At 37.2% G+C, this 10094-nt stretch overlaps 1 protein-coding gene across 2 annotated transcripts in view; it reads right to left on the bottom strand.

The window, feature by feature from the left end:
- adcy8 (adenylate cyclase 8 (brain)) overlaps positions 1 to 10094 on the bottom strand; it is a 163489-nt gene that overhangs the window by 112844 nt on the left and 40551 nt on the right. The window lies entirely within an intron of this gene.

The raw sequence follows: 10094 nt of genomic DNA, 5'->3' as shown, positions 1-10094 counted from the left end.
AAGTGTCAGTGTGGAAGATTAAAATACATACAAACATAAAAACATACTGAGAGCTTTTAGAGGCTTGTTCATTTAAAAATGAATTCAAGGATTTTTTTAACTCCTATTGTCTTACTTTGATTTGGGTCATAATCCTGTTTCAGTTTTGAATCTTCACTGTAAAAAATGTCTGTAGATTTTACGGTAAAAAACTGCTAAACCATGATAGTAAAAGACCGTAAAATGATTAATGGGTTAATTCAGTTTCAGTAACAATGAAACACTGTAAATGTATATATCAGCCAAAACAGTATTTTTGACATTTTTTAAAAATACATTACTCCACTGTAAAATACACTGGCACTGTTTTTGTAGTAAAATATACTGTAATATATACAAGCAATCATTTTTATTTTTTGTAAAATTACTTTTTCTAACTGTTAAATGTACTAAACTCCATATCTCTAACAGAAATATACTGTAATACTGTAATATTTAATGGTAAAATATTTCATTTATGCAGCATTTATAAAGTTTTCTTGTCAATCATATGGCAAAACAGCGTTTCTTTTTATATAAAAACGTTTTATTTTTTACGGTAAAATCAACAGTGCTAATATCATTTTACCGTAATATTAGAAAAAGCTGCACTGTATTTATTACGGTAAAGATGTGGCAACCACAGCTGCTGGTTTTTTATCGTTAAAAACAACAGGGTTTGTTTGTTTTTTACAGTGCGCAGATCCCATACATTGGGTGTTTGAATAATGTTGCCTAGAAGAAGGATACTGCCTTGACTTAGATTTGGGTTACAACCTTTTTTTTTGTGAATATTCACTTAGATTCAGGCAAATTGTTACCATGAAAGGTGTGTCGAATGAGCTAGCAGTTTCTGTTTGTAATGTAGCCATTGATGATAGTTAGTTAGTTTCCTGCTGTGTTGTCTGGGGTTGAATGTGTTATGTTGTGAAGACATACTTGGGTAAAAAGTGTTTCAAACATTAGAGTTAAGTTGAGAAACTGCTGGGAACTGCAGTATGGAAACCACCATGACTGAACGTTGTGTGAACAAGGCGATCTCATGAGCTCACAGTTCATTACTTCAGCATGTATAGACTCCTTATAAATAAAACAACAGCCTGAGGCTCTGTGACATGATGACACAAAAGGATTGTGTGTCTCTCGTCACACATTCCATCTATGTACGTAGTAATATAATTTAAGCTTTATACAGTAGTGTGAGGCCCATTAATAGCATTAAAGCTGCATAAAGAGTCCTCTGTTGATCAAGTGCTTCATGAATCCACAGATGAGTGTTGGAGCAGCATCATGCCTCTTCATACAGCCACACTGAGTGGGAAACATGCCCGGTACTAGCCGTGACCTGGTTTGACTGTCTTCTCGGCCGGAGAACCTGTCATGAGTAATTGTCGAAGTCCTAATTCACTTTTGAGGCGTTTGACTGAACAAATCACTTTGATGTGGACATGAAGTGAAGATGAAATGATTGAGGGGAAGTCCTGCAAACTGCTGGAGTGCTGCCACATTTAGTTCTCTGGCTTTAAATCCCTGTTTGAGTTCACAGCACCGCCTCCCTCTAACATCCCTTTTTCACACATTTATGCTCTAATGACAGATTTCTGTTTGTAGCGACTTGTTCAAGAGGGAACTTGCAGCATGTTGCACGGTGGCTTTTGTGTGCTGAATCAATAGGGTACATTTACTGCTGCTGATGAAAACACATCAACAACACAAGACTTATTTCCCCAAGAAATGCCATGTCCTTCTTGAAATTGACTATTTGTCTGTTTTTTAGTGTCGTAGAATGTGAGATCAAACAAAAACAAAAATACATACACTGCAAAAAAAAAAAAGGGTGTCTAAAAACAAGATAAAAACACTAAATCTGAGGGAAATGATCTTGCTGCATGGACAGATAATTTCACTTGACAAGATTTCTGAAATTAAGATTATTAAATCTAGAAATAAGCATGTTGAAAGCTTAAAATAAGAAATTAACTCTTCAAACAAGATCAATTAAAGCTGCAAGCAGTGATGAACTGGCCCGAGCAGAGTGCGCTGCAAATTATTTGTTTTTTACCAAGATAAAAAAAACTTTAGATTTAGAAGTTTTAGATCATTTATCGTATTTTAAGAGTTAATTTCTTGACAAGTGAAATTATCTGTCCATGCAGCAAGATCATCTCCCTCAGATTTAGTGTTTTTATCTTGTTTTTAGACACGTAGTTTATATCTCAGTTGCAATAAAAGTGTGTCAAGATGAGATTAAAAATGAATGTCTGAGGTGAGCGTGGCATCGCTGATGAGCTTTCTGTCTGCCATCGTAACAAGTCAGTCAGCCAAGACGTCAACTGAAAAGAGATGAGAACATGTGAAACCAGAGGAGAGAGCTGAGCCAGAAGAATAAAGCAGGTCAGTGATTATCATCAAAGGAGTGAACACTGAAACAGCTCCTCTGTCACATGGTTTAACCTGTTAACTCTTGGTCTTCTACCTGAGGGACATTGAAGAACTTTTATGGACATGTAATAAATGTAGAGATGGATTAGACGTTCTCTTTGCAGATTTTAAATAAGCCTTGTTGTTGAAATATTACTGATACAAAGCACAGCAGTGTCTGTCAAAACTAAATGTCCAAATTCATCACGACTCAGAATTACTGTTAAAGTTTAACTTAAATTGTTTAACTTGTATTCCAAAATATGGTTCATCATCAAAAGAAATTGTTATTTGAACTTTTGGCCGGTGCGAAAGGTTCATCAGTTTCAAAAGTTTCCACTATAAAAAGTGACCAAAACAAAGCTTAAAATAGTAATATTTTTGAAGACTCACTTTATTCTACATCTGTCATTTAAAACATGCCCATAAATAAAGCGTTTGCACTAACCAGATCCTGTTAAAATCATTAAATTTTGCTCCTCAGAGACACTGAAGAAATGATTGATTCTGCTGAGACGAACGGTCGTGACGAATATTCACAGAAAAATCTGTTTACACAGAGCAGAGAGGAGAGGACAGGAGAGGCTGGAAATAACAACATGCAACAACTTCAAAGTGTAGAATATGTGGAGACCCATTTTTTTTCCCAAAAGGGTTAGGGTTAACCTTATTAACTCTTGGTCTTCTACCTGAGGGACATTGAAGAACTTTTACAGACATGTACGGTAATAAATGTAGAGATAGATTAGACGCTCTCTTTGCAGATTTTAAATAAGCCTTGTTGAAATATTACTGATACGAAGTACAGCAGTGTCTGTAAAAAATAAATGTCCAAATTCATCACGATGATCCTCTGAACACAGACACTCGGTTTGTGTGTCTGTAATGTCTTGTTTCGGCACAAAACTGTAATTTAACACTGGTTTTGTTTGAAACTTTCAGCTCAACCAAAAACACCAATATTTCTACAGCAATATTTTAAAATTTTCCTTGATGAAACATGGTAATATCATCAGACGGTTGCTATCTGTTCAATCACAGGGATAGTTTTGAGACTGATCACTGCCTGAAATAAAGAATTACTTTCCAAAAAAACATCTGTGAAACTTTTAATGAATGAATAAAATATGCAAATGCGTATTAAACTCAAGTTTTCTCAGTTTTTTCAGTCCTATTCGTTGTGACCTAATTGGATGAAGCTTGGTGTGACAATATTTTTTTTTCTGAAACATTTACATCTGATCACTTCTTAAAGTAAAGAACTAATCAACAAACACTTGCTCAGTTTTAAATGCCACATCCATCAGATATGAACACAATAATACATCTGGAAGTGTGTTTGTGTCCATCTTCACTCTTTAAATGTGCACTAAACTATGTACTAAAACAGGCTGAAAAGCTATTTTAAACATAGTGATTTAATCAATTTTTACATAAAAAAATCTTGATAAATGCAGCTTTAGGTGTAAACAACTAATTTAATTTAATGTTTGTCAAACAGGCTGCACTATCAATCAGACAAAGTAAAAGTAAACAAATTGATAAATTGTAGCTTGTTATATTTACCCTGACATTAATAATGAATGCCCAAATAACAGTTATGGACTGGTTAAAATGCGTGTAGTTTTAATCTTGGACCAAGATATGGGAGAATATATTTCAAGTTCCAGCTGTTAAACACATTTATCTTGTCTTTAATAGCAGCGGGCATATAAAGTATGAAGAAATTTGACAAATAATTCAAAAGAGGAAACAAAATAAGTCAAATTAAGGCACAAATGATGAGTTTAAGGTGTGATTTGTGATCTCCCAAGCAGACAGACACATAAGTGAGCCAGACAAATGTCAGTTCTTTGAAAGATGACTGTATAAACACTGCAGGTTTTCATCAGCCGGGATCCTCTAACGTGGAGAGCAGTTCTGCCCATTAAAGCAACAGAGAGCTCAGCTGATGTAACACGCTGCAACACCCCCATCGTCCTTCTCAGCTGCACCAGGGATTTCACCACCAGCAGCAGCAGCACCTCCTCCTCCACCTCCTCCTCAAGCTGGCAGGAGGAAGCGGGCCGGGCTTCACATGACGCAAGTGTTAAAACAGGTTGGCTGAGAGTTCAACACATCTCAAAGATGAAAAGTGTCTTCACCTTACTGCTGCGCGCACACACACACACACACACACACTTCAAACCAGCTGAAGATGTTAAATTGATCTAACTGATCAAAAAATAAAGTATAAAGTATTAAAAAGTGTTTATCCATGATTCTGTCATGCACTGTAAAAAAAACTGTTTTTTTTTACGGTAAAAAAAACGGCAGCTGTGTTTTTCCACTGTTCTGCCATATAATTGACTAGAAAATACTTAATACTTATAAATGAAAACGCATAAATTAAAGATTTTACCATTAAATATTACAGTATATTTCTGTTAGAGATATGGTGTTTAGTACATTTAACAGTGAGAAAAAATATTTTTTACAAAAGATAAATGCAAAAATTACAGTGATGGCTTATATACACATTACAATGTATTTTACAGTGGAGTAATGTATTTTTCAAAAAACAAAACTGGAAAAAATCCTGTTTTGGCTGATATATACATTTACGGTGTTTCATTGTTACTGAAACTGAATTAACCCATTTATCATTTTACGGTCTTTTACTGTCATGGTTTAGCAGTTTTTCACCGTAAAGTCATTTTAAAGAAATTTTTTACAGTGTGGGGTGAACTGTGTGTGTGTGTGTGTGTGTGTGTGTGTGTGTGTGTGTGTGTATTGGGAGTAATTACAGTCTCAGGCATGTGTAGACAGGCCCTGAGCATCTGCTACCATCTCCGGTGCCTCTCTGGCTGAAGACGAATAGTGTTTTTTTCTGAGGAAGGTTCCTAACTGAGTGCAGTAATCTGGAAGAATCTGAGTGGCAGCTGTGATAAGAGCTGGTCCACTCCTCTAAACGCTCAGGAAAGGTGCTTCACTGCTTCCTTTCTTATCTCCTTCAGCAAAGGACACACTGGGCCATCCTTTACCGAAGGAAAGGAGCTTATGTCGTCTCACAATTTCTTGTGACAGCAGTATTCAAAAATTCAAACGGTCGCACCATTCGGCTGCTCACGAAGATAAATGATCAACATGTTTTGCCTGTCGTGCATAAATTTATCATTTTCATACAATTTTTTTTTTAAAGATATTTTTTTGTAGCTTTTATTGATAGGAGAGATATTGAGAGTGAAAGGGGGAGACAGAGGGGAAGACATGCGGGAAAGGGCTCCAAGCCAGATTCGAACCCGGGCCGCCCTCTCTACCAGGTGTGCCACCGGGAACGCCCAATTTTCATACAATTTTAACATAACAATAACATCCACCAAGAGTAAGTGCAATCAGATTGTCTGAGCACCGTGCTCATCTCTTTCTAACACTGCAAAAAACAACTGACAAATGAGAATAAATAACTAGAATTAAGCAAATACATGCTTCAAACAAGTAAAATTATCAGCCAGTGCAGTAAGTTTTTCTTTGTCAGAATTATTCGAGTAAGTAAATATATCTAGACACTGGAAAAAACAATGATGTCTTAAACTAAGTCCAAATATACTTTTTTTCGAGCAGTTTTTTCGAGCAGCTCAACTGTAGTAACATTAAAATAAACCAGCAATACTTGAAACTAGCACGTTTTTACCTCATTTCAGTGGGTAGATACTGGTGGTAGAAAATGCTTTTCAAATATCATTTAAACTACATGCAACTAAAACTCTCAATTGGAACCAACATTTTAGGTAAAAACTCACCATATTCAACAGTTGAATAGCTCACAATGTCAATCCTAAAAACAAGTCTTTAAACAAGACTGAAATCCTGTGAAGAGGTTATTCACTCATTTTTGTTACAAAAAGACACATGTTCTTAAAATAAGCACATGAAGCTGTGGTCAGTTGCTAAATTATACTCAAAACAAGATAATTAATATACTATTGCTAGATATAAGAAGAAAATACTTGGTAAGCTTCATGTTTTTTTTTCAGTGAAGTCCTTTAATCTTCCTTCACATCTTTCCTCAACCTCATCACCTTTTCCATTGAGGTCAAGAAAAGGTAGTAAGGAAAAGCCGTAGGAGGTCAGTTTTTCGTCTATTTTAACCGCAGCTCTGTCTCTATCAAAAGGTCAGTGAGGACAGCTTTTATTGTCCACAAAAGGCACACAATGAGCAGACTGTACTGTAGCTGCAGGTGGCTGATAAGGCTGTCGATCAATAAGCTGTGATTACTTCCAGAGGTAGGGAGGTTTTCTGGCTTTTAAAGCTTGCCCACTGACATGTACAGGCAAAAGTGGATTACCAGCCACTGGTCAATGTGGGAAACTCCCCAATGGCACTAAAACTGCATGATCTGCGTCTGTTGGGAAGATGCACAAAAATATTGTTCCTTTTGTTAACATGTAGTTTTAACACAGTCATTATTTAAGTCTGGGGTTTTATGACAAAGCAAAAATGGGTCCAGGTAGTGAGCTATTTAGAAATCTGTAAACATCGCACATGTCCTTGCAGGTCAGTGCAGCCAAGCACCAAAGCTAGTGCACTCACTCGAGCCAAGGCATGAAACAGAACCCATATTCACGACTCAGAATTACTATTAAATTTCAACTTACATTTTTTTTAACTTGTATTCCAAAATACAGTTTATCATAAATAGAAAAAGGGGCATTATTGTTATTTGAACTTTCGGCCGGTGCGAACAGTTCATCAGTTTCAAAAGTTTCTGCTATAAAAAGTGACCAAAAACAAATCTTAAAATAGTAATATTTCTGTCAGAATCACTTTATTTTTGGGCACATTTTAAATGATGTAGAATAAAGAGTTTGCACTAACCAGATCCTGTTAAAAACAGTAAATTCTGCTCATCAGAGACACTGTGAAGACATGTTTGATTCTGCTGAGACGAACAGTCACGTGACAAATATTCACAAAAAAAAAATCTGTTTTCACAGAGCAGAGAGGAGAGGACAGGAGAGGCAGAAAACATGCAACAACTTCAAAGTGTAGAATATATATAGAGACCCATTTTTTTCACACTCGGGTCCATTTTATTCCATTAAAAAAAACAAAAAAATATTAGAGAAATTCTTGCGCAGGATGGCTATATAAAAATCATTTTTATTCTGCATCTTGACTGCTACAATACAAAAACATTCCACTGCTCACTGTGTTAAATATAAAATCTGCAGATTTATCCAGTACAAGATATGTTTCCCTGCAGACTGGGCTGTTCAGATGACAAACACAACCACTGGTGACTCAGCTGCAAAGATTATAAACAACATGCTTTCTAAAAATACATAAATGTCAACGGAGGTTTATTGTTCCATGATTTAGCACAGTGATATTTTCCCTCTTGGATTTCTGCTTTAATTCTTGTAAGAATGCGTCTTCTTTTAGCCTCTGAGGTTCAGAGAAAGGTTAGTGTAAAATCTAAATACAGAAATGTGGATTTAAATGCTTCTTTAATGGTTCACTCCATAGTTAGGAAGCCTCGTTAGCATGACGTAAATCTTAGTGATTGTGTTTAGATAACTTTAAGCTGGTTTCATTGCTCGACTGTTTGGTGTTTCCTACTGTGTTTTTTTTGGAAGAGAAAGTGCTCTTGCTCTGACACTTGAGGCACAATAGTGTCACAGCTGATAAAACGCTCAAACAGACAGTTCAGTGTCCTCTGTCGCTGAGAGAAAAGCTCTGAAGTGCTCTGCCGCAGTAAAATTGCTGCACATTTCAAGAGAAAAGAATTGAGCATGAAGAGGGGATTTTTTCTGACTTCTCGTGCTCTCGACAGCTCAGTGCTTTGTGGAGAGCGAGTTGACATTTTGTTAAGGGGGCTTTCCCGGACTACCCAGAGGACTGTGCAGCGCTCTGGATCGATGCTGGTGCTAACAGAGAGGAGAGGCTGGTGCTTAGAGCTGTTGATCCAGGACTCTGTGAATTCTCAAATATTTGCCAGAGATACAGGCCTTAAATTGAGACAGATGTTTGGTTCTGCTGAGCTGATGGATCCTGCTTGTGCTGGCATATTTCATTGTTGTTTTTTAGCAGTGCTGCAATACTTTAAGACTTTAAGACATCGGCCAATTTTCCTGAATATTAAAAGCACCAGATTACAGCAGTACAGGGACTGACTAAAGAAAACTAAATGTAAGATGCTAAAAGAGAATGCTGCTCCTATAATAGTGTCAGAGCCATGGTGGATCAAAATCCATGCATCAGAAAAGAGATTAAGTCTTTTTTCATTACACTCATTCTTCCTCCTGCCAGCTAAATTTTCCAAAACGCAGCTCCATCATTTCAGTTGGGCTCAGGTGTGTTTTGCTAGCAGCAGCTAATGTAGCCTCAAGTCCACATCTCTAAATATTTTTACTTTTGTCTTCAGACCAAACTGATGCTGATTAAGTCAGTGCGTTTACATGCACAGTTTAATCGAGCTATGCTTAAAAATCCAACATGGTCTCACAGGAATCCGTGAAATAGCCACGGCTTTGCTTAACTCACAATCCGTGGAATAGCCACGGAATCACTCAAATTTCTGTGAAACTGACACAGATTTCACTACAATGCAAGTTAATGACAGTCATATCCTGTGGCTATTCCAACATACAAAGTGATTATGTAAATGAAATGTGAATTTTGAGTTAAGCGAATCCGTGGCTATTTCACAGATTCCTGTGAGACCAGGTTCTAAAAATCGATTTTGGCATCTAATAGGACTTCTGTCCTTGTCCCAGTTTACATGCAACTGAGAAAACTGAATAACTGACGGGAATGTGTCCTCCTCCTCAACATTGGGTGGCGATATGCGTCGTTTCAGCAGGTTAATATGGTGCCATTTGCGGTTGACCTCAGTTTGACACTTTGTGTCGTTGCTATTGATCGGCTAACGCGACTGACTAATGCGACTGGCTAACGTGACCGGCTAATGTGCAATCGGCTAACGTGACCGGCTAATGTGTGACCGGCTATGTCTGGCCGGCTTTCTTGGATGTTTTTGTTGGGGTCATACGTCAGAGCGGGGGTGGAGCATGGGATCATGGGAGCATGCGCACATGCGTTGTCTTGTCATACATGCCAGCGAAAATCCAATTCCAATATCTGGGTGTCCTAATCAGAGTTGGAGAACTCCTACATCGGACAAAGACGTTTACATGCATGTCAGTTGTCAAGTTATACTCAGATTTAGGCAATAATTCGTTTTTTTCAAGTGTCATGTAAACGTACTGACTGACATCACTTGAGGACATTTATCAGACTTCACACAGCTCCCTTATGGGGACACTAAAGGCTTTACTTCTTTTTTATACTTGCAATAGTCCTCACCAAAACCCAGAGAGCAAACTTTAGAAAATCAAGTTCTGCAATAATGATTTCTAATGCTGTGTAAAAGTTTTACCTATAATACGGACATCAACATGGTCTCAAATATTGCAGACTGGTTCTTTCAGGTTTTATTTTTGTGAAACAGTTTTAATTTCCTCTGACAACGGTGGAGGTGGTCATTAATTCAGCGGAGGCGGCCCGCCTCTGCTTCAGCACAGTGCTGCAGGAAAGCCTGCATGTTTCCATAAAGAAAAGAAATCTCTTGGAGTGTATTTCACATTCAAATCTGAATATGTGTAGGAGTATT

The sequence above is a fragment of the Centropristis striata genome, chromosome 11 (genome assembly GCF_030273125.1).
Source record: "Centropristis striata isolate RG_2023a ecotype Rhode Island chromosome 11, C.striata_1.0, whole genome shotgun sequence".
Taxonomy (NCBI): domain Eukaryota; kingdom Metazoa; phylum Chordata; class Actinopteri; order Perciformes; family Serranidae; genus Centropristis; species Centropristis striata.
Note: the sequence above shows the minus strand (reverse complement) of the source record. Positions and strands in the feature narration are given on the sequence as shown.